Raw genomic sequence first — 25215 nt, forward strand, 5'->3', positions numbered from 1 at the left:
TAATAGCTAGGCTAGAGTAGGGCATCCCTGTGCATGAGGTTGTGGTCAGGCACCAAATCCAAGAGCAACAAGTCCTCCCAAAGTGGCAGACCATGGAGAAGACAGTCCCAGATCAAGCCCAGACACCCAGCTCCATGACAGAAATGCAGGGAGAGGAGACTTCCCAGGAGGGAAAGGTCAGCCTTCCCTCACCTGAGATCCTGGTGCCAAGATGGAGGGATGCCCTTAACCCAGAGTCAGTTCTAACTGTGGAAGAAAGGAATTTCTTCCTAGAGATGAAGCGCTTGAGGGCAGAGGCAGCGGAGAAGAGAGGCAGAGGAGAAGCACTTGGAGGCAAAGTGCTTGAAGGCGGAAACAGAGCTGAAGCACTTAGAGATGGAAAAGGCTAAGCTGGATCAACCAGGTAGCCCTAACAGTCCTTCTCCAGTTACCACTTCCCATTCCAAGAAATTCCCGACATAAAAGGTAGGCGAGGCTACAGAGGCTTTCTTAGAAATTTTTGAAAGGGCCTGCCTTGGGTACAACATCCCTCCAGACCAGTATATGGTGAAGCAGAGGCCACAACTCAGTGGACGCTTAGCAGAGGTGGCAGCTGAAATGCCTAAAGACAGATGAACGAGTATGAACTTTTTTAACAAAAGGCTAGAATTAGGACTAACACCGAAGCATGCCTGTTGGCGGTTGAGATCCCTAAGGTGGAAACCAGATGTGGCATTTTCCCGACATGCCTTCCACATTGTAAAAAATTGGGATGCCTGGATATCAGGAGCAAATGTTAAGTCTCTGGAAGATCTGCATCTCCTAATACAAATGGACCCCAGAGCGAAGTCTATGGCAGCAATTGTAGATCCAGTTCCTGGGACTCAGCCAGAACCAGTCCAAGGATCGGAACTGACAGAGCAATCAGCTCCAAAGCCCAGGCTTGCCACCAAACCAGAGTCAGGGGAGCCAGCACCAAAGGGCGCCATAGACCCTGCACCTGCAGAAGCAGCTAACCTGAAGAAAAAAGCTCAACTGGAGCCTGAAATACAACCTAGTGCACCAACAGAGAGCAGTTCACAATTGATGGAGAAAACCCCATCACCTGCATCGCTTCCAGTGGGACCAAGCCCAAGTCCACAACCCAGCAAGGAACTAATGTCTCCAGCATCAAGGGAGCAGTTTCAGGCAGAGCAGGAAGTCGATGAAAGCCTCAAGAGAGCTTGGATGGCAGCATGGAGCAACCCACCACCTCTCAGCTCTTCCAGTAGGTCCAGGTTTATTGTAAAAGGAGGACTCTTATACAAGAAAACCCTTTCTGGTGGGCACAAGGAGGACTGGCATTCTCAGAGACAGTTGGCAATTCCAACTAAGTATAGGGAAAAGCTCTTGAGCTTAGCCCATGATCACCCAAGTGGCTATGCTGAGGTGAACAGGATCAAGGACCGTTTGTAGAAGTGATTCCACTGGGAGGGAATGGGCGAGGATTTTTCTACCTATGTTCAGTCTTGTGAGCTGTGCCAGAGGATGAAAAAGCCCCAAAATCAGGTCAAGGCCCCTCTCCAGTCACTCCCCTAATTGAGGTTCTATTTCAGCATATAGCAGTGGATATTCTGGGTCCTTTCACTAAGAAGACACCCAGAGAAATGCTATACATACTGACCTTCATGGATTTTGCCACCCGATGGCCGGAAGCAGTAGCTCTAAGCAACACCAGGGCTAAAAGCGTAACCAGGCATTGGCAGACATTTTTTGCCAGGGTAGGGTGGCCCTCAGACATCCTTATGGATTCGGGAAATAACTTTCTGGCAGGGACCATGGGAAGCTCAAGGGGTGAACCACCTGGTTGCCACCCCTTACCACTATCAAACAAATGACCTAGTAGAAAAGTTTAGTGGGACTTTGGGGGCCATGATACATAAATTCATGAATGAGCACTCCAATGATTGGAATCTAGTGTTACAGCAGTTGCTCTTTGCCTTCAGGGCTGTGCCACATCCAAGTTTTGGATTTTCACCCTTTGAACTCGTTTATGTCCACAAACTTAAGAGGTCATTAGAGTTGGTGAAGCAGCAATGGGAGTGGTTTACATCTTCTCCAGGAACTAACATTTTGGACTTTATAACCAACCTGCGAAACAGCCTCAAGGAGTCTCTAGCCTTTGCTCAACAAGAGCAAAAGGCCTGGCATGCCAGACAGTGTTCTTTCAGATTAGGTGACCAAGTAATAGTCCTAAAGCGCTCCAGGCCAATAAGATGGAAGCGTCATAAGAAGGGGCATTTATGGTCCAAGAGTGCCTGGAAGCTGTTAATTACCTCATAGCATTCCCAGACCCTACCCTAAAACCTAAAGTATACCATGTTAATTCTCAAAAGTCCTTTTATTCCCGAGAATCAAGGTTCTCCGGTTTAAAAACCAGGAGAGAGACGATGCTAAGTGGCCTGAAGGAGTCTACTATGAAGAAAAAAAGCAATGGTGATGTAGAAGAGGCGAGCTTTTCCATAACCCTTGGGTGTAAGCAACAACAGCAAATCTAGGAGCTGTGCACCAGCTTTGCGCCACTGTTTTCAGCCACCCCAGGATGGACAGAATGGGTGTACCACTCTATTAACACAGGTGATGCTCATCCAATTAGAGCCGAACCCTACCAGATGACTCCTCAAGCCCAAACTGCAATAGAAAGGGAGATCAAGGACATGTTACAGATGTGTGTAATCCACCCCTCTGAGAGCGCATGGGACTCTCCAGTGATTCTGGTTCCTAAACCTGATGGGGAAATCTGCTTTTGCATGGACTACCGGAAGCTAACTGCTGTAATCCATTAAGAAAACTATCCAATGCCATGCACAGATGAGCTATTGAAGAAACTTGGATGTGCCCAATTCATCTCCACCTTAAACTTAACTAAGGGGTATTAGCAAGTGCCGCTAGATGACCCAGCCAAGGAAAGGTCAGCCTTCATCACCCATGTAGGGCTGTATGAATTTAATGTGCTCCCTTTCAGGCTGCAAAATGCACCCACTGGTATATTACCTTCTAGCTTGATTTGGGGAATTTGCAGTCGCCTACCTTGATGATGTGGCTATAGTCTCAGATTCATGGGAAGAACACCTGGAACACTGCCAAGCTGTCTTCCAGCACATAAGGGAGGCAGGATTAACTGTTAAGGCCAAAAAATGTTAAATAGGTCTAAACAGGTAACATACCTTGGACACCAGATGGGTCAAGAAACCAAATTTGCCGTCTTTTAAAAAGAAAATTTGATTTTTGTGTCCTTAGGTTAGAGGTTTGTGCATATGTTGTTTAATTAGCTGGTGGTAACATATGGCTTCTTCTGTTTTTCTTTCTCTACTCTACCCCAGAAGCGGGGTGAAAGGGCTTGAGGGGAACCAACAGGAAGGAATTCCCAAGTGCACCTTCCTGGGTTCTCAAAGGGGTTTTGCACTTGGGTGATGGCTGCATCTACCCATCCACGGTCAGAAAAAGCTGTAACCTTGGGAGTTTAATATAAGCCTGGAGTGGTCAATATTATTTTTTAGAATCCTTGCTGGCCCCCACCTTCTGCACTCAAAGTGCTAGAGTGGGGAATCAGCCTTGATAGCTGGTATAAGCAACCAGCTACTCCTGCGAAAGAGCACCTAATCCTTTCTCCAAAGCATCATACTGGCATGTCAGTGGCTCTCTTAGCTGATAGTATGTTCACATGGGGCATGTGTTTATCACTTGTTTCAGTGCTTCAAATTCTTACTGTTTGGGAACTCCCTATGAACTGATGTATTGGTTCCACTACTGCAGCTGGGTATGGACAGAACTTGGACAGAAAACTGGCCAGTCTTCTAAAGCACTGTAATTCTTTTTCATCCACTGGAGTTGGCATGTCTGATTGCTTTGATCTTGTTGGGACCTGCTTTTAGTCCCTCTGCTATGAGCAGATGCGCAATGCATGCCCCCTCATGCTATTTAAGTAGCATTTATTCTGTATTGAGTTTTATGTTATTGAACCTGCCTTGCTGTAGAAAAGCTTGCTGTTTTCTGTCATGGTCCCATTCACCTACAATAAGCATATCATACAATATTGCTTCCTTCACCTACAATAAGCATATCATCTGCAATTATTTCACCCCAATCCGTTCTTTCAGCACTTGTATGAGGGTTTTTGTTTGTTTGTTTTTTTTCCCCCAGACTCTCTCGTACTGGGCTTATGGCATGTTAGCTATCTATAGCAATTCAAGAAAGATTAATTCAAACTGGAATAATTCAGAGAAGAGATAGTAGAATGATGAAGGGAATTCACATATGTTTATGTGATAAGACAGTAATAATAATGGATAGTGGAAAAAGAAAAACATTACATCACATCACATCACAATTTCCAATTGTGTATATACAGTTGTGTATATTCAGCATTACTTTCAGTAGCCTAGTAAAACTGAAAAAGAACTCAGATGATAACTGAACATATATACATATATAATAGACATACTGGAAACTCAATACATTATATAGGATGCTTGATATCATGAGAACACTGCTACCATTATTCCACATTTTCTTCAGTGTAGTCTTACAACTTACCATTACAGGGGAAAAATATTCATCCTCCTGAGCATGTCCAAATATAATTGGCCTCTTCTATTTTAAAACATTGATAAATGCATTTCATTCTTTTTTTCAATGTTTACAATTTGGCAAAAATTCTCTATTTTTTCCACTGGCCATTCATAAACTATTAACAGAATGTCATAGCATTGTGAATCACACAAGTCAAGGATGCAGCCAATGGAGTCAAAATGTTACATAAAATAAATAGAAAGCCCAATAATAGTTTAATGGACTATTATATTTTTTAGAACCTACTGTTCTGTGGTTGAAAACTGTTTCCAGTAATTGTGGATTTGCCATATATATTTTCCCATTTGATTCTAGTCATGTTTATTGTTCTTCAAGTTAGAAACAGAGTTTTATAAAACCTAAAGTATGCTGCATTGCAGCTTGCCATAAATTCAGAGAAATAATGCCTGAAAAATAAGGAACCATCTGGTTGGGTTTTTCAGCTTCCAGGGAAAATTATGTTGTTTTATAAAACCTGTATTTTTCTAATTGGATTTAGATTTTGTAAACTTCAGATAACATTGCTTTTGGATCTGGAATCTACATAAAATCATATTTTAGTATTGTCTTGATCACTGGAAAGTGTTTAGGACAGAAATAGCATCCTGTAAAGACAGGGCTGTATCTTATGGAGCCCAGACAAAACAAAATTAGAAAATCAAACAATGGAGAAAAAAGTCATGGGAATGCCATACTAGGGTCATTCTGCTTAAAAAACTGATACCATAATACGGTCCTATGGTTGGGAGGATTCAAAAATTTCATTGGTCTGAGGACTAGGACTCACTATATTTGAGTCCTGGGCCATTGCCAAAAAAATGTATTGCAAATCTGAGAGATCAAGAACAATTTTAAAATCTGATATTTCATGATCAGTCCAGGATAGGATTTAATGCTGCCTATGGGTTTGAACCAGCACCCACTAAAGTCAGTGACAGAGAAGAGAAAAAATCAGCCTTAAATGCAAAAGAACAGTTGAAAAGGAGAAAAAAAAGTGTTAGGAATATGATTCCTGAAACACATTGATAGTGTGTTTTACTTATAGAATAATTGAAATGTAGGGCTGGAAGGGATTTCAGTAGGTCAATCTAGTCTAGTCCCCTGCATTAAAGGAGGACTAAGTATTATTTAGAACAGGGATCAGCAACCTTTGTCACGTGGCCTATCAGGTAATCTGCTGGAGGGACGTGAAACATTTTGTTTACACTGACCATCCACAGGCATGGCCCCCCGCAGCTCCCAGTGGCTGTGGTTTGCTGTTCCCGGCCATTGGGAGCTTTGGGAAGCAGCAGGCCGAAGGGACGTCCTGGCTGCCACTTCCTTCCATTGGCTTTGAACAGCAAACCACGGCCACCCTGAGTTGTGGGGAGCCATGCCTGCAGAAGGTCAACATAAACAGAATGTCTCATGGGCCACCAGCGGATCACCCTGATGGGCCATGTGCTGAAGGTTGCCAACCCTGATTTAGAGCATCTCTGAGAGGTGTTTTTCTAACCTGTTCTTCAAAACTTCTGCCAGATTCCACAACCTTCCATTTGGTCCAGTGTTTAACTACCCTTACATTTACAAAGGGTTTCCCTAACTAAAGTTCTCCTGCTGTAATTTAAGCCTGTTACTTGTCCTTTCCTTCCCACTACCTGCTCAGCAGGGATCCTTCAGAAACATGATGAGTCAAACCTCAGTTCTATGACCAATTCCCCATTAAGGACCCTTGGGTTACTTCTGATTGTTCCTCTTGGGGGATCCCATGGCCTCTCCTCCCTCTGAAGCGTCGGTGCCTGGCAGATGTCGGTCATCACAGTGTAACCTCCGTGTCCAGTAGTGTGTCAGCAGTCCCTCTGCAGGAACCTTCAGGGCACCTCCATTTTCTTTGGTGTTCAGCCCTGACTGAACTGAGTTGCAATCTTTTCTATCAGAGTTCCAGGTATAGTATGCGCAGCACAGATGTTATGTTCACATTACGTTAAAGGAAAACAACTACTAGTGCTGTGAAGAATAAAATCTAAATGTGTGAGTAACAATTGACCTGAGCTCTGAAACTCAGTGCAATGGGATTTTTATTGCAGTGTAAACATCTCCTATAAGACTAACAAATTTTCACCATTGCCACCCCATCAGAACATATTATGTGCTTTCATCCGTGCCTATTCCCAGACATTGTGTTTGACTGATTTTAGGAGACAGTGCCTGTCATATTTATTACCTTCTGTGTTTCCTTTAGGACTTGTCTGACTGTCTTAACATTTCTTCCCAGATCTGGACCTTAGCGTCCAAAATATGGGTGTTAGCATGAAAACCTCCAAGCTTAGTTACCAGCTTGGACCTGGTAATTGCAGCCACCAGCTAGGAATTATACAGTGCCTAGCTCACTGTGGTCTCCCCAAAACCTTCCCTGGGGGACCCCCAGACTCAGATGCCTTGAGTCTTACAACAAAGGGAAATAACCCCCTCCCCTTGTTTCCTTGTTACTTCCTCCCAGGCTCCCCTCCCTGGACGACCCTAGGAGATTCCCTGCTTCCAGTCCTGGAAACACAAGTACCGAGAGATCTAATCTCTCTTCCTCCTCACCCAGAGGGTATGCAAAGTCAGGCTTAGTAAATCTAACACAAAGAGATTTTCCCCCTTGACTTCTTCCTCCCACCAATTCCCTGGTGCTGCAGACTCAATTCCCTGGAGTCCCCACTAAAGAAAAACTCCAACAGGTCTTAAAAAGAAAGCTTTATATAAAAAGAATGAAAAAGACATTAAAAATAGTCTCTGTATAAAGGTGACAATATACAGGGTCAATTGCTTAAGAAAAAAAAGTGAATAAACAGCCTTATTCCAAAATAATACAATTTAAAACATTCCAGCAACTACACACATGTAAATATAAAAAAACCCAATATAAACCTATTGTCTTACTATCCTTGTACTTACAACTTGGAAACAGAAGATTAGAAAGCCTGGAGATTCCTGTGGTCACTCTCAGAGCCGAGAAAAGAACAGACTAAGAACAAAGGACTCACACCCAAAACTTCCCTCCACCCAGATTTGAAAAAGTCTTGTTTCCTGATTGGTCCTCTGGTCAGGTGTTTGGTTCCCTGTGTTAACCCTTTACAGGTAAAAGAACATTAACCCTTAGCTATCTGTTTATGACACTGACTTATTTGTTTTCAAATATAAAATGAAAATATTCCCCACCTTTATAAGAACGAAGGTATTTATTTTCTATTGATATCTCAATTTTTGTGCCCTCAGACTGAAATGTATTACTCCATAGATAACTGGAGAGCATGAGGTTAGGAGGGGAGAGCCTTTAATAGCCAGTACATTTCATCTACCACGGTGTCAACGATCATATCAGATGTGTCTGTGTTTAATTTGTTTAATGTTTTTGTATACTAGCTGAATAATAGTTGGATCAAGCAGCTCAATTATATGTAAAACCATCTTCATGTCTGTGGGAATGTCCTTATTTTTCTTTTTTTGTTCCCATTGCTTTATTTTACACCATCCATTTACATTCTGTTACTAAAATACATTTTATTCTCTAAAACAGTGGTTCTCAAACTTTTGTACTGGTGATCCCTTTCACATAGCAAGCCTCTGAGCGTGACCCCCCTAAAAAATTAAAAACACTTTTTTATATATTTAACACCATTATAAATGCTGGAGGCAAAGTGGAGCTTGGGGTGGAGGCTGACAGCTCACGACACCCCAACTAATAACCTCGTGACCCCCTGAGGGGTCTTGACCCTCAGTTTGAGAACCCCTGCTCTAAAACATCTGTGATTTCTCTATTGTGGAGAAGAGCCTTATTGCCTCTCTCATTATTGTAATAACTTGGACTTGTTCATCTTCAGTCACATGATTCTAAGAGCAGTGAACAAGTCAGATTCAGTAATGTGTTGGCTATAAAAGAGATTCTGCAAACTAAAGCAAACAAACAACCTATGAATTCACAACACGCTGTGAGTAGGAACGTGAGAGTTTGTATTCATGGTCATGCATTCACTGGATTTTTCATCTATAGTAACTTGAAGCATTTTATGAATTCATAGCTTGAAATTTGCACACAAATTGGGTTGTTCATAGAAAAATGGGTGAACTTTACTTGGTCAGGTTTTACAGCTGCAGTCTACATGAAGTGGCAAAATAGGACAAGATCACAAAATAAACTACTGTAGCTAATTTATGGTAAGCAGAAACTGAAATTATTAGGCAATGGAAAAATCAGCCTGTTAAAAGACTCTACCATTTGGTACACCAGTAATCAATGACTTTTTTTCTGCAGTGTGTTCTACTCTCTTTTCTTCAGCGGTGTCTAAAGGTCATAGCTACAAGTGGCCAGAAACTGGAATAACCATTCTGCAGGATTATTTTTTTTAAAAGGAGGTTCTGAATCAAAATGAAAAGCAGATCATTTTAAAATTTCCTACAGAATAAAAATTCTGAAAAAAATCTCATTTGGAACTAGTGAAACATTTTATTTCAATACTGTCAAAATGCTTTGTTTTAACTTCTATATTATATTATAATTAAATACACCTCAACTCCGATATAACATGACCTGATATAACATGAATTTGGATATAACGCGGTAAAGAGGTGCTCTGGAAGAGTGGGGCTGCGCACTCCGGCAGATCAAAGCAAGTTCTATATAACACCGTTTCACCTATAGCGCAGTAAGATTTTTTGGCTCCTGAGGACAGTGTTATATCAGGGTAGAGCTGTACAATATATAAATTAATATTTTAATATAATACAAAAGCGAAAATGAAAAGAATCAAAAAGAAAGGTATACAAAACAAAACAATTCAAAATTTCAACATTATTGAAATGAAACATTTTGACATTTTCAAAATAATAAAGTCAAAAAGAAATGTTCTGGCTTTTTCCCAGTGAAAATTTGATCAAAATAGATACATTCCAACAAAATGTTTTGATCATGATGAAAATGCATATTTCAATGGAAAGCTGTTTAGTCAAAATGTTTACTAGTTTTAATCATAGTACTTTATTTTACAGTATTCAAATAACTACGGGCAAGGTCTTCGTCACTTTCACAAAAGGTCATGGGCCCACCCTGGCACCAGGAGTTCCTCAGGGAATCAGTGGAAATCCAAGACCATCCTTGCAGAGGCCTTATGTGAAATGGGTCTATTTGTGTCTTTATGGCAACATTATGGCTGGGACCCTTAAATCTGTGTTTAGCCTCAGTGTGTGAAGTCTCTAATATGTTAATTCCTCAGTTATGGAGCTAAAAAGCAAAACCATCTCTCTGTCTCTCACATGGTAGTTTTGGAGTTTTGCAGTAGGGACTGTGAGAAGCTCTCTTTCTAGTTGCAGTTCTATGTTCAACATTGTGATGCCTGGCAATGGAACTATGTTTTGAGCAGCAACAAATGTATTATGTTTTATTTTCTGCTGAAGCCAGAAGGGATGTTCACTGTATGAAATACTAGAAGAACAAAATGGTTTGACAGGATAAGTACAGATACTACAAAACATCAGAGAAACTGAGGAATACTTGGACAACCAGATTTGGGAAGCATCATTCAGATTCAAGTAAGAAAGGAATTGGCAACAGAGAAGCCAAGAACAGTGAATTTCAAAGAGGAAAATTGGTGGTTTTTAAATCATCAGAAGGAAGAGGATTAGGAAGCATTCTGCAGGGCTGGATTTAAAGGAAGATGGACTGGCTATGAGAGAGATAAAGACCAGGAGGAATTCCACATAGCTAGAAGTAGCCAATTTTTGTCATGTTCTCAGAGTGGAAACTGAAGAAACTATCTCTAAAGGAATGGAGAACCCAACTCACAAGGCTATCAGATGTGCCCACAAAAGATCATCCATCCACAGAAGACAAATGCTCCTTATCAGAGATTCTGTGCTAAAATGGAAGGAATGTTTTACCAGGGACAGGTGGACAACAGGACTGTGTACTCTCTTCCCAGTGCCAAGACCAGAGAATCACTGGCTAGGTAAGTAGTTTTTGGTTTTGTGGAAAATTGGTCCATCTTCTATGGGAAGAGTGGAACGCACAGTTTGGATGGCTTCTATCTTAGTAAAAGGGAGACCATTCTTCTAAAGGACAGACTGGTTAGGGGTGCACTGAACTAACAACAAAAGAGAAAGAAGGAAAGAAGGAATAAATAAATGCTCATTAATCACAAAATCAATACATTAAGAAGAAAATTAAGCAAGGTACCTAGGGATACGAAGAAATAAGTTCTTTAATTGCCTGTACACAAATACAAGAACTATGTGCAAAAAGCAAGAAGAATTGACATTGCTAATTTATTAGTTCAAATTCAATCTAGTTGCTGTTACTGAAAACTGGTGATAATATTCACATGATTGCGATGTTAAAATCAATTATTATAACCTGTTTAGGAAAGATAAAGTGGGCAAAAGGGGAAGGAAATGACACTCTGTGAAAAATGGCATACCTGTTTCCAAGTCAACTTACTGAATTGTCAGTATCTTAAATGCTTATGGATCAATGTCCTGACAGATAAAGTTACGGTAATAGTTGATGTCTGCTACAGACCATCAAATCAAACTAGAGAATAGAATTATTTTCCTCTTATACACCTACCTACCTGTACTGTGTAGCAGAAAATAGCTGCATTATAATAGGGGACAGCAATCTGGGCAACATATGCTGCCAGTATTAAAATACGCTTGGAATTTCTATAGATGACAGTTTCCAATTTAAAGTTGTAACACATGTAAGCAAGTCCCAACTGTCTGTTACAGCTATCCCCTATTCCATTTTGTTTCTTACAGCTGTCCCCAGACTCCATTTTGTTTTCTGTTCTCCTGTGGCCGCCCTTCCCTGGCTGTTAAGTTGTTTACCAGGGCCACTGCCCTTCTCAAAGGGAGGGCCCCTTAAGTTGTTTAACAAGAGCCATTGCCCTTCTCAGAGGGATGGCCACTTGTGCTGCGCGCTAAGTGGGACCACTGCCCTGTTCAAAGGGTTAGTCCTGTTATCACCTCGTTGAGCCTGGGCTTGGTGTAGGGTAGGCAATGTCCAGAGCTGCAAGACTTAATGTGTTTTTAAGATCCTGGACATGAGTCATAGGCCTCATGTGCTCTTGAGTCACCTATTGCACAGGACTATGTCCAGGCATGTCTCTGGGCTTACCTTCAGTTTTTTCCCTGTGCCTCCTCCCCTGTGACAGAGGGAGCCTATCAGGATTACTGGCGGGAAACTGCCCAAGTTTCCCTTTAAAACCAGACATTTTTGAAACACACCTCGGAAAGGTTCCTGCATTGCTGCCTGGTCTGATCAGCCAGGGGTTCTGGGGGGTCCTTTCTCCGCTCTCATTTTATTTTTGAGCGTACCCCCGTTTTTTGAACGCCCCCGCCACGAAGAAAGAATTGCTACCTGAGAGATCTCCTGATTATTGAGGTTATACCGAGCCCTCCTTGCCTCTTCTGATGTTGCTGCTGCTTCTGCCTTTGCTGCTGCCTTGGGGACTGGTAAGAATCCCTCTGTAAAACTTTCTATACTTTTATTTTATTATTTTAGCTGCTGGCTCTGTTTCCCCAGCACACAGACTCAAGCTAAACCTTGGTCTGTGTCTTAAAACCTCTCTTAAACTCCAGGGCTCTTTGCCGCTACAAAAAAGTTTGTGCTGCTGCTAAACTCTGCTCCTGTGGGCTTCGCCTTGGGGCTCTCTGCTTTCAGCTGTAGCCACCGCTGTAGCCACCATCCCTTGGCTTCCTTGGGAACTGGGTCCTGGACACATATCACTTTGCCCTCTGTAACCTCCCCATAGCGTAAGGTGCACCATAGGTCTTGGTTTTTTTAGTTTAATAAGTCATAGTTTGTTAAGATTGTAGAGCTTGTAAGTTTCGACTGCCTTGTTATAGTTTACTGTTTTGTTGCTCCGTATAGTTGCTTGTTATAGCTTTGCTTAGAATTGTGATATTTGTTGTTTTGCCTAGTCATTGGTTAAGATAGATAAGGTTTTTTGCTGCTTAAATTCGCCTTCCTGCTGTCCCGATCTCTCCCTGAACTTTCCCGTGTCTGTTTTTCCCCCGCTCCAATCTCCCCCTCTGTGTGCTCCTCCATGTCTCCCTGTTATAACCCTTTGCTGCTTTTCCCCCGCATCTGCACTCTCTCCGAACTTCCCAACTCCTTGCTGCTTCCCCCCCTGTGTCTGCATCACCCTCCGAACTTCCCAAACCCTTTGCTGCTTCTCCCCCTGTATAACTTCCCTAACCCTTTGCTACTTTTTCCCCCGCATCTGCACTCCCTCCGAACTTCCCAACTCCTTGCTGCTTCCCCCCCTGCATCTGCATCACCCTCCGAACTTCCCAAACCCCTTGCTGCTTCTCCCCCTGTGAAACTTCCCAAACCCTTTGTTTATTTTTTTATCTTTGTTTTTGGTGTCCGCTTGTTGCTTAACCCTCTCTCTAGCCCTTCTTTACACTTCTCCGCTGCCCCTCCCCTACCGAAGATCACCATCACACTGCTCCGTTGTCCTTACCCTGCAGGGCTTCAGAGTCTCTCGCTGCTTCCAGCAGCTCGTCTGCATACCACTAATCACTCACTCCCACCCCTCCTGTTTCTTGACCCAGCCTTTATATTGATATTGTATTGTTGTACTGTAACTCACATTTTAGTTGTAATTATAACACCTCATTGGTTGCCTCCACTTTTCTGATATACTTTGTATTTACATTGATGCCACTGTGTTACATTGTGTATCTAGCTATTAACTCATATAGAAGCTACCATTTTATTTTGCATTTCTTTTGGGTACGCTTTGCATTTCCATACTGTATCTAGAGTTGCTTATTGACTGTACTGTATCCCATTGTTCTGAACCCCACTTGCTGTAGCCCACTATTAGAACTCCCTACACTGTTCAATAAGAAGAACCCCCCCCCCATCGTTGTCTATTGTAAACACCCTATACACTCCATCCCATCATATTTCATTATTAAGTTCCCACCACTTCCTTTTTTTTCCTTTAATAAAGAAATTAATTGGAACCCCAGCTGTGTGGTAATTGCTCCCCAAGATCCCATATACCTGCAGGCAGGGACACCAACCAGACATATATACACTTGGTGCTTTAAAAGGGCCAGTTTCACAACATTGAAAACAATTTTAAGTCCATTCAGATGAAAGGAAAAATTTAAACAGAAAATGTGAATTATAGTTTAAGAATATTTTATTAGATGACCAAAAAGCCACAATGGCACAAATGAGAAAGAAGGTTATGCTTTAAAAAAATACTGGTTTAAAAAGGGTTTAAAAACAGCATTTTTTATTTAAAAAAGAAGTTTATGGCAATGCATATGAACTAGTCACTAGGAAATATAGAAAACTGATAAGGAAGCAATGGGACACAAGGAACATCAGGAAATCTAAAAAAAAAAAAGTCAGAAAAAGTTTGTATATTAAGAACAATAAGACCTTAACCATGATACTCCCCGTTATGGTAGAATCTCAATAATAATGTGGAAAAGCCTGAAGTGCATTCAGTACATATTTCTTTTCTGTATTGGGGGGGGGGAAACAGATTATTTATTCATATATTATGATGACAAAAGTCTTTCTATTCTAAAAGAGGAGGAATTTAAACCACACTACTACAGCTAACTATTTTAAAATTAGCAGGTCAGGATAACTTCCATCCAAGAGTTTTAAAATATCTGGCTCAGGAACTACTGGACTGTTAATGATTTTAAGGTGTTTTAGAACATTGGGATAGTTTCAGAGGAACAGAAGAAAGCTAATGTTGTGCCAAAAATTAAAATGGGTAAATGGAACTTCCTAGGTAATCATAAATCTGTCAGCCTTTCACTGCTCCTGGACAAAGTAATGGAATTGCTGATACAGAAATTTAATATTAAACAATTAAAGGAGAGTAATACAATTAATGTCAATCAAATTACTTTATAGAAAATAGATCATGTCTAACTTGATATAGTTTTGATCAGACTATAAATGTGATTGAAAAAGGTAAAAGTGTTGAAGTAATTTACCAAGACTTCTGTTAGGTATCTGATTCGCTTAAGAAACTAGAATGATAAAGAATTAACATGTCACACATTAAGTGGATGAAAAACTTGATATCAAATAGATCTCAAAAGTAATTGTAAATGGAGACTCATCGAGTGGGTGTGTTTCTCATGGGTCCCAAAGGAATTGGTTCTTGGCCCTATGCTATTTAACACTTTTATCAGTACCTGGAAGGAAAACTTAAAATCATCACTGATCGATTTTAGATTACACAAAGATCGGGGGAGTAATGAATAATTTCCAAGTGTTGTGCATTATCTTGAATGCATTTGAGGATATACCCTTAGAAATCCACCCACAATACATTGAGAAAGTCACCCATTTCATCCTCACAACAACTTCACATTTAAAATAAAACACTTCGTCCAAAACATGGGAACAGTCATAGGAACTAGGATGGCTCCCAGTATGCTAAACTCTTCATAGGCCAACTTGAGGAAGAATTTCTGAAAAAAATGCACTAAGAAACTAATGGTTTACCTGAGGTACATCAATGATATTTTCATCCTCTGGACAGAGGACTTAAAGTCCCCCATAGATTTTCACCACAACTTCAAAAGTCATCACCCATCCATTAAATTATCTGTAGAATACTCCTGTACTAGCATCAACTTTATAGATGTTTATCTTAACAATGGAACCCTATGAACAATGATATACAAGAAATCCACCAATCACCATGCTTACCTGCACAGTTCCAGCAACACTCCCAAACACACCAAAAAATCTTGCTATCTACAGACAGGCACTCAGATACCACAGAATTTGTTCTGAAGAGAAAGTCAAGTATATACACCTTAACACACTTAAAACCATCTTCACTAAAGAAGGGAACTCCACCAGATCACATCACGGAAAGGGACACTCAAATACCCTGGAAGAACCAGCTTCAGTACAGGAAAAACAAAAACTAAACTAAAAACAGTGACTGTATGTCCCTATTTATCACATATCACCCTACACTGGAATTCATACAGATTATCATCAACGATTACAACCCAAATTTGATGGGTATCACATCCTGAAAGAAATATTTACTGACCCCCCTATTTTGGCCTTCAAATAACAACATTGCCAAGCTCATCATCAGAAGCAAGCTAACCACAAACCAGGATGCACCAACTCAAAGTGCCACCAGACTGTCAGAAAAACAGATGCAAACTTGTAGACATATCTCCACTGCTATGATGATCAATACCCCCCATAACACACCTTTTAAGATTCATGAATCGTACACATGCTTATCATAACATGTGGCATACTTCATCAGTACATCAAATCCCCCAATAACTTTATGGGTAAAACCAGACAATCACTATGCTCCCAAATCATAGAATATTAGGATTGGAAGGGACTTCAGGAGGTCATCTAGTCCAAAACCTGCTCAAAGCAGGACCAATACCCAGACAGATTTTCACCCCAGTTCCCTAAATGGCCCTCTCAAGGATTGAATTCACAACTCTGGGTTTACTAAGCCAATGCTCAAACCACTGAGCTATCCCTCACTCCCCAAACTTACACAGACAAATGATAAAAGACAAAAACACCCTATCATCCATTGATGAACACTTTTCACAAAGAGGTCTCTCCATATCTGATCTTTCAATATTTGTCCTCAAATGAAACCTGCCCAACACCTTCCAAAGGTGAGCCTGGGAACTCAAATTCATAACTCTGCTAGACAACAAAAATACTGGTTTTATGGCTCATTAGAACAATTTATGGCTCAATAGAACACACTACACTACCTGCTGCCCTTAACTGCCCACTTCAAACCCTTTATGCATAACCATTTAATCCTCAATTGCCCACTTCAAGTGAACACCTCCATAGGCATTAAGCCCTTGTGCTTAACAATCTGTCCAAACTTTTATTTTGCTTAGACACTCTGCTTCCCTCCCTAGACCTGAAGAAGAGCTCTGTGTAGCTCTGAAACCTGTATCTTCCACCAACAAAAGTTGGTCCTGTAGCAGGTATCACCTTATTTACCTTGTTTCTAAACAGGACAATCTTGAGGAGGAGTAAGGAAGTTACATTACCTCTATTTTTGGCACTGATGAAACAACTACTGGAATAGTATGTCCAGTTCTGGTGTCTGTAATTTAAGAAGAATGTTGATGAATTGGAGAGGGTTCAGAGAAGAACCACTAGAGTTATTAAAAACATTAGAAAACATGGATTATACTGAAAGACTCAAGAAGCTCAATCTATTTTGCTTCACAAAGAGAAGGTAGGGGTGACTTGATCAGTCTAGGGGCCTCAAACTCAAATGACCACAAGGGCCACATGAGGACTAGTGCATTGACCCGAGGGACGCATCACTGACACACCCCCTCGCTGCCTCTGTCCCTGCCACTACTCCACCCCTTCCATTAGGCCCTGCCTCATTCCAACCCCTTCCCTGCCCCATTCCAAGCCCTTCCCTGAAGTCCCCACCCCAACGCTGCCTCAGGAGGTGCAAAAAGGGTGCAGCGTGCGGTGGGGGCTCAGGGCAGGGAGGTGAGGTGCAGGAGGTGTGCAGGGTGTGGCAGGGGGCTGAGGGCAGGGAGATGGTGTGTGGGGTGCCAAAAAGTAAGGGGTCTGGCATGGGATTGGGGTGCAGGGTACAGCAGGTGGCTCAGGGCAGGGAGTGCAGGAGGGGTGCAGGACATGGCAGGGGGCTCAGGGCAGGGAGTTGGGGTGCAGGAGGGGTGCGGGATGTGGCAAGGGGCTCAGGGCAAGGAGTTGGGGAGCAGGAGGTTTGGAGGGTGTGGCAGGGGGCTCAGGTCAGGAGTTGGTGTGTGGGGTGCAAGAGGGTGAGAGGTGCAGCATGGTGTCAGGGTCTAGGGTGCAGCGCGGATTCAGGGCAAAGAGTGCAGGAGGGGTGCGGCGGGGGCTCAGGGCAGGGAGTTGCGGTGCAGGAGGTTTGGACGGTGCAGCAGGGGGCTCAGGTCAGGATTTGGTGTGTGGGGTGCAAGAGGGTGAGAGGTGTAGCATGGGGTCAGGGTGTAGGGTGCAGCAGGTGGCTCAGGGCAGGGAGTGCAGGAGGGGTGTGGCGGGGGCTCAGGGCAGGGAGTTGAGGTGCAGGAGGTTTGGAGGGTGCGGCAGGGGACTCAGGGCAGGAGTTGGTGTGTGGGGTGCAAGAGGGTGAGGGATGCAGCATGGGGTCAGGGTGCAGGGTGCAGCAGGTGGCTTAGGGCAGAGAGTACAGGAGGGGTGTGGCAGGGGGCTCAGGGCAAGGAGTTGGGGTGCAGGAGGGGTTCAGGGTGCAAGCTCCAGTCCGGCGGCACTTACCTAGAGCGGTTCCAGGGTGGCAGCAGCGTGCATTAGGGCCAGAGCAGGCTCCCTGCCTGCCTGTCCTGGTCCCCAAGCCCCACGCTGCTCCATTCCAGGAAGCAGCTGAAACTGTGTCCCTGCAGCCCCTGGGGCAGGGGTAGGGGCAGGAGCTCAGAATTCTGTGCATCTGCCGCTCTTGCTGCTCCTCCAGGTACCTCCCACAAAGCTCCCATTGGCCACAGTTCCCTGTTCCCGGCCAATGGGAGCTGCGGGGGGCGGTGCCTGGAAGGAAGCAATGCAGGAGCCCTCTGCCTCCTTTCCCCTCCCCCCCGGACTGAAGGGGCATGCTGCCAGCTGCTTCAGAGAGCGGCGTAGGGTCGCAGTTCCACATGGGGGCAATTCCATGGGTAGACAGAGCAGTAGGGAGCTTGGTGGGCCACATGCAAGAGCCCCGCGGGCCACTTGTTTGAGACCCCTGGTCTAGACATAACTGTACGCTACAATAAAACACCCACGGCTGGATCCTCCCTCGTAGGGTCTCATAGACTCATAGACTCTAAGGCTGGAAGGGACCTCGAGAGGTCATCGAGTCCAGTCCTCTGCCCTCATGGCAGGACCAAATACTGTCTAGACCATCCCTAATAGACATTTATCTAACCTACTCTTAAATATCTCCAGAGATGGAAATTCCACAACTTCCCTAGGCAATTTATTCCCAGAACCCAGTTTCCAGCCGAAGGCCAAATGTTTACACTGCAACTTTATATCCCCAGAGTCTGAGACCCACCAGCCCAAGTCAACTGACGTGGGCCAACAACTGGTGTTTTATAGCAATATATACATACCCTATAAGTACCTACATAGGGAGCAGAAATTTGAACATAAATGTCTCTTAAGACTAGCAGACAAATGTACAACATTCATTGGTTGTAAGATGAAAGTGGGCAACTTCAGACTAGAAGTAAGCCACACATTTTTAATCCCAAGAGCAATTAAGGCAATTATCATTGAAACAAGTTACCAATGGTTAGAGTGGATTCCTCATCACTGGAAGTTTTAAATCAAGATTGGATATTTTTATAGAAGATATGCCCTAGTTCAACTACAGCTGTTGGCCTTAAAACAGGAATTAATTCAGGGAAGTCCTTTGGCCTGTATTACACAGGAGCTCTGACTAGATGATTATACTGGTCTCTTCTGGCCTTAAAATCTATGCACCTCTGCTACAGACAGTAGCCTCTACTCCTCCTTGGCAACGCAGCTCTGCTGGAGGATTAAAGTTTGTTACCAGGCCTTGAAGGAAGCTCACCTACCATGGAACGGGTCAAATAAGAAGATTATAAAGGCGCAGGCTGTATTATCTCTTCTAGACCACCCCCGAAGATTAAGTGGGTGCATAATATTGTCCTCTAGATCTGCCTTTCTGCAATGTGGTCCAGTATTGCAGTTCCCCAGCCACCCCTTCCCTATATATGAACACCACCTCTCAGAGTTCTGCACAGGATCCTCACAGCCTGGAGGATGCCATGGAATGGTGAGATATCCACGTGGACGTGAAACCACAAGGCTAGATCTAGGGGACATGATCTTGCCCTTTCTAACAGCTCTGAAAATGATTCCTGGCCACATGAGAATTTGCTAGCTGCCACGACAACCATCTAGATATGTTCTAAATTATCCTGATAGGGCCATGCTCTACCCTTATGCAGACCAGTTTACTTTATTTGATTTGCATGAGTGTAATGGAGGGCAGAATTGGGCCCATAAAGTCTGAAAGTTACATAATGGTACTTCATTTTCAAAATATTTAATAGCTTCATATATAAGTACAGAGTAAATTCAAAGAATATGTATAGTTGTTAATGTCTATTCATTAGCCGTTGCTATGAATTACGCAGTAGTTCATGGATATATTGAAATTTCCCTGAACAGTCCAGGCAGATAATCTAAAACTGCCTCCTGAACAATGACATTTGGAAAAATGAATACAAGAGGCAAAGGTACATTGAGATAAAAATGACTGATGTGGGGCAATGGGTACATGCTACCTAACTGGAGCTTTGAAATAACAAAAAAGGGGGAATGAAGCAACTATTACATTTCAATATACATTAAAAAGACCCTAAACAATCCAACTAATTTTAAAATTGTACTGTCACATTAGAATTCATAGTTAAGGGAAGTTTTATCTTTTTTTAATTAAATATATGTTTCAAATAGCACCATAAATTGTAAACTTTGTTTTTATTTTGATTTTGTTAATCTAACTTACTTTTCACTGTCTACAGTATGCTTGCTTAGTTTCTTTCTCTCACCTGGGCAATAAATAGACATCTTATTTTCACTTTAGTTTATAGTTTGTCAGTTTCTAGTGCTTTTTAAATGCAGTTCTTTTTGCATTAGATAACTGATGCAAAATGGGTTGCCAAACCAGCAAAGGAAATTGTGGGTGGTGATGTTTTTTTTTTCTTTAAAAATTCCCTGTGCCAAGGGAAAATTAATCTTGGAAACATTTCTCTTGGCCTAAACATTTGCTAAAAATAAGCTCTGACAGAATGCTAAATTTGGGGCTCAGTTTGAATTATCTGAATCCCTTGAAAGTATGATAGTCAAACCGCTAGAAGTTGGTCCTAGGATGGAGATAAGAATTGATAATTTGAATATAGGGCAGATCTCTCTGCTCGTCAGAAAAAAAAAAGTCAACACCTTTCCTTCCTATGGTATTCAGGAGCATGCAACACTCACCTATCTGCTTCAGCAACACTCACCTGTGATACCGTCAACAATATAGGCCTCAGATTCCCTGTGGTGATGTTGGATAGGTGCTTGCAACTTTTTTACTTATAAAGGGAGTTAACATTCATAGTGCCTCGATCTGGCAGGGCCCTGTAAACATTCACTGGCATGCCTTGGGACCGTCTAAGACAGGGGTCGGCAACCTCCAGCATGTGGCTCACCAGGGTAAGCACCATGGCGGGCCAGGTCAGTTTGTTTACCTGTCGTGTTGGCAGGTTTGGCCGATCGCGGCTCCCACTGTCCACAGTTCGCCGTCCCAGGCCAAAGGGGTGGTGGGAAGCTGCGGCCAGCAAATCCTTCAACCCACGGCATTTCCTGCCGCCCCCATTGGCCTCGGACAGCGAACCGCGGCCAGTGGGAGCCGTGATCGGCTGAACCTGTTAATGTGGCAGGTAAACGAACTGGCATGACCAGCCGGGGTGCTTACCCTGGCGAGCCTCATGCCAGAGGTTGCCAACCCCTGGTCTAGGTAAAAACCTGAGCTAGTCTATGCAAGGAGTCTAACTGAAAATTACCAAATTATAAACAATGTACAAGCAATATACTGAGTTCACCCACCTTTACTTAACAATTTAGAAAAACATGATGCAACAGATTGGGATTAATTAAAATGTCACAACCACTTTAAATCATTAGAGGGCACTTCAATAATTAAATTAATAAATGCAGTTTACAGTAGTAAATGAAACTTAACCTATTTACATTTACACTGGCAACACTAACCTTTCCCCTGAGTGTGCAATCCTCTGAATTTCAGAGTTCTGAACACTCACTTGGGTGGGTGTGCTTGAAAATCTGCAAGCAGGAGGCAGTTGGTCCAGAAAAGCATCTCAGCTGAAGCAAAAAGGGGCAGAGCGAGTCTATAACCAGATCATTCAAAGATGCACAAGCTGTCTGAAGATGGGAGTTGTTATTACCAGAGGTCATAACAACTGGATCCTAGTTAGACAATAAGACCTATTTGACTCTTCTCAGAATCAGGTAAACCCATTATAGTCTCTTTGATGTCCACTTTCCCCTACAAGCACTTTCCCAACAAAGATGGTGGTTACTCGTGCTGCCTTCACTACAGGCTAACCTCAGTCAGCTCTGGGCACAGCAACAGTCTCTGCCTTGGCTCCAGTGAAACCCAGCAATAGCCTCCATGTCTTCCTGCTTGGTCCGAGCTCCAGCAATTTCTCAATAGCAGCTTCTGGCTTTCTAGCAGCATCTTGGCAGCAGCTCCTGACTTGGACAGGACAGCACACATCAGTGTCCGCTCCCCTGACCAGAATCTCACCTCCCCACCAAGATGGAGCCAAATACATGCTCTTCCTGCATCCTGTGGAAATCTCTCATCCCCAAGGCATCTTGGGAGGTGTAGTCTCCAAGACTGAATTGCAGCACTCAGGATCTTCCCAACTGGAACACTCACAATCAGAGGCCCCTCTAGTAAGGGGTGCCTACATTAGGATAGAGGATCACTATGTAATGGATCTATCTTGTTCCATATATTTTCATTTGTGGGGAGAGGAGGAAATGAATGAGGGAATTGTGCCCTGGTAGTAATGTTTGTCCCCTACAACTCTCTTTAAACTGGAATCTACACTATGGAGAAAACAATGGAAGTAATAGAACCTAAACATCCTTGAAAAACTCCAGTGGTCACAGTGGAGGGCAAATCATGTCTCTCCTCACGTAGGCCCTGTGCTAGCATACTTCCTCAGACTGCACATTCCATTCCCAGATGGATCTGTGGACCAGTGAAGATCCTTTTCAGGGTTCCAGGATAAAGGCAGGGAACACTACCATGGAAGTTGTTTATTTTCCCTGCAAGAGTGTTGTGATCCATTCATGAACTGAGGTGGCATAATGGAAAAGAATTAGAACTTTTCATTTGTATTTCTCAATGCAGTTTACCAAGGTGGGTAAATATAATTGCCTCCATTTTGGAAGTAGTGAAAATGAGCTACTGGAAGAACAGACTATGAATTATGTAGTGCCTTGGGTATACAGAAGCAGGAAATAAACCAAAAGATGAGAGTATACCAGATGTTGAGATCAATCAATGCCTAGCAGCAGAAACAAAGCTCAGTAAATCTGAGTAATAAACTCTTTCAGCTTAGACTTCACATTTAGAGGAAATGTCCATTTCCCCTTAGTCATAATTAACCACATAATACCTGAAGGATAATTTCTTTAAGCAAGTTAGGCATGAATAATATAATTTCAAACTGACTTCATGGAACATCTTCATCTTCCATATCAGACTGTCATTCAGCAAGCCATTTTCTGACCAAAGAGCCCCCCACCACCACGAATGCCTGATATTCTATCAGGATTAATCTGAATATTAACAAGATGGTGACACCGCCTTAATTTTTTCAGAGCTACAGCATGATCCAGTTTTGTAGAAAGGTCTCCAGCCAGCAACAACTTTCAGAGAAGAGGATAATTAAAAATATATGCAGTAACTATAGTACATAGAGACAGACACTAAGTAAAGGAAGTTGCACTATAATGTGATCCACTCACAGGTTATAACATGTTTGACTGAACAAACTGTCTTGGAGCATGTTGGTGAAGCAAGCTGGAGTGCATGGATAGAGAAGTGTCTGAACTCTCACCACTGCACCAGGTAATGTAATGTAGGGAGAAGCAGCTTCAGTTGCTATGATCTGGTCAATTCACAGAATGTATGAATTAGTAATGAAGCAAAATACGGTACTGTGCCAGCACTAACAAGTAATAGGTATAGCCTTCCTATACCTTATGTTGTCTTTGCAGAAAAATGTTCTTAAACAAACAAACAAAACCTGGTAGGAACTATGTAGCATTTTTGTGAATCAAATTATATTACAAATTATGAACACAGGGTATTTGATCACCAGCTGAAATATCACTAAAAACAGCAGAAAATGCAATTATATCAGATAACTCATGTGTACCATTAAACATAATTTCTGCAGTAATTTTTCTGTAGAAGAATGTATTTAATACAGCTCTTAAGTGAACAGAAGGGGTCTATGCAGGGGATTGGTTTAATGAGAAAGGGACATGACATAGCCTTAAAAATTGATATATAGTAGAGCTAGTTGTTCTTGTCTCTTCCACTTCCAATGAAAAGTTTCTGCAAAAAATCAAAATCCAAAATATTTTTGGCAAAAAAAACCAAAATATATTAATTCTAAAATGCTATGTCAGTGCCTCATGAGATTTGTAGTTTGGGTTCATGAGTTCTTCTCTTTAGAAGGATTCCCTGGTCACACTATATCTTTCATGATGCATCATGGTCTCTCCTCATTGTGAGGGAAGATGGTACATCAAGGGCATATAATGGCCATAGCAGTGCGTCACAGGAGATGAAGTCTTACTGAGGACCCCAGTCCACAGAGAATGGAAACACAGAGGAAGCAAACTACAACTCCTATGAGGCACCATGGCATGATATCTGAATCAATTATATTTGTTCATTCATTTTGCTTTTTTTGAAAACCAAATTTTTTGTAATTATGGAGTTTGATTTTTGACAAAAATCACATTTTCCATGGAAAACAGACATTTTCACAAAAGAAAGTTTTGTAGAAAGCCCAAAACTCTGTCAAAAAATAGCTTTGATGGATATTTTCCAACCAGCTCTAATATACAGAAATGTGCCATAATTGTTCTAACACTAATGAGGTGTGCTTGAATATGAATAGAAATGACTGGTAAAAAGAAAATACTGGTGTGGGCCAAATTCTCTGATGTATAATGAAGCAGATCTATTGAAGTAATTCCCAGCAGAGGATTTGGCCTGTGTCTTTATTTTAAAACTAAAACTAACTAACTAAACCACCTAATTTTAAAAACAATAAATTCTATTAATCACTTTGTTAATCCTATTCTACAGATGTGCAAATCTCTTTATTACAATGGAGTTATACTGAAACACTGCATATATATATATATAATTCATAGCAGTGAATTAGGCACAAGTTATTACTAAAAAGCCTTTGAAATATGTTACTGTAATATTATGCAGTAGGGAGATTAAAAAAAAAGTAGATTTTATTACCTGCAGCTCTAAAGACAGTGTGCCTGGTAATAACACAGGCGTTTTTGCTTACCCACTGTTTCACACTTAGCTATTTGTTAATAAATTAAATTTAGAGTTCTGGTTTTAACTTCGAAAGGTAGAAAGGATGCTTTGTATTAGAAAAACTTTGCACTGATTTAATTAATTATTTTAATTTGGGAATTATTCACTATTTTATGTTTCAAAAGATTTTTTTTAAACACTGGAGGGTACCTAGCATGTTATGCTACCTATGTAACAAAAACAATTAGAGATTAACTCTACCATTCTTTCATTTACTTTCCAGTAGAGCTGTGCAAATAATGGATTTTTCTGTTGATTGGTAATTCTGACTTACTGAGAAAAGAAATTGTTTTGGGTTGAATCAAACCCAATTTTTGTTCAATTTTTTTAGCAAATCTAAAAGATGGAAAAAAATTTTGAGCAAAATATTTTGTTTTGATTGTAAGCATTTTAAAAAAAAATGCATTTTTAAAATAAAATTAAAGGA

This window comes from Gopherus evgoodei, chromosome 1 (genome assembly GCF_007399415.2).
Source record: "Gopherus evgoodei ecotype Sinaloan lineage chromosome 1, rGopEvg1_v1.p, whole genome shotgun sequence".
Classification (NCBI taxonomy): Eukaryota; Metazoa; Chordata; order Testudines; family Testudinidae; genus Gopherus; species Gopherus evgoodei.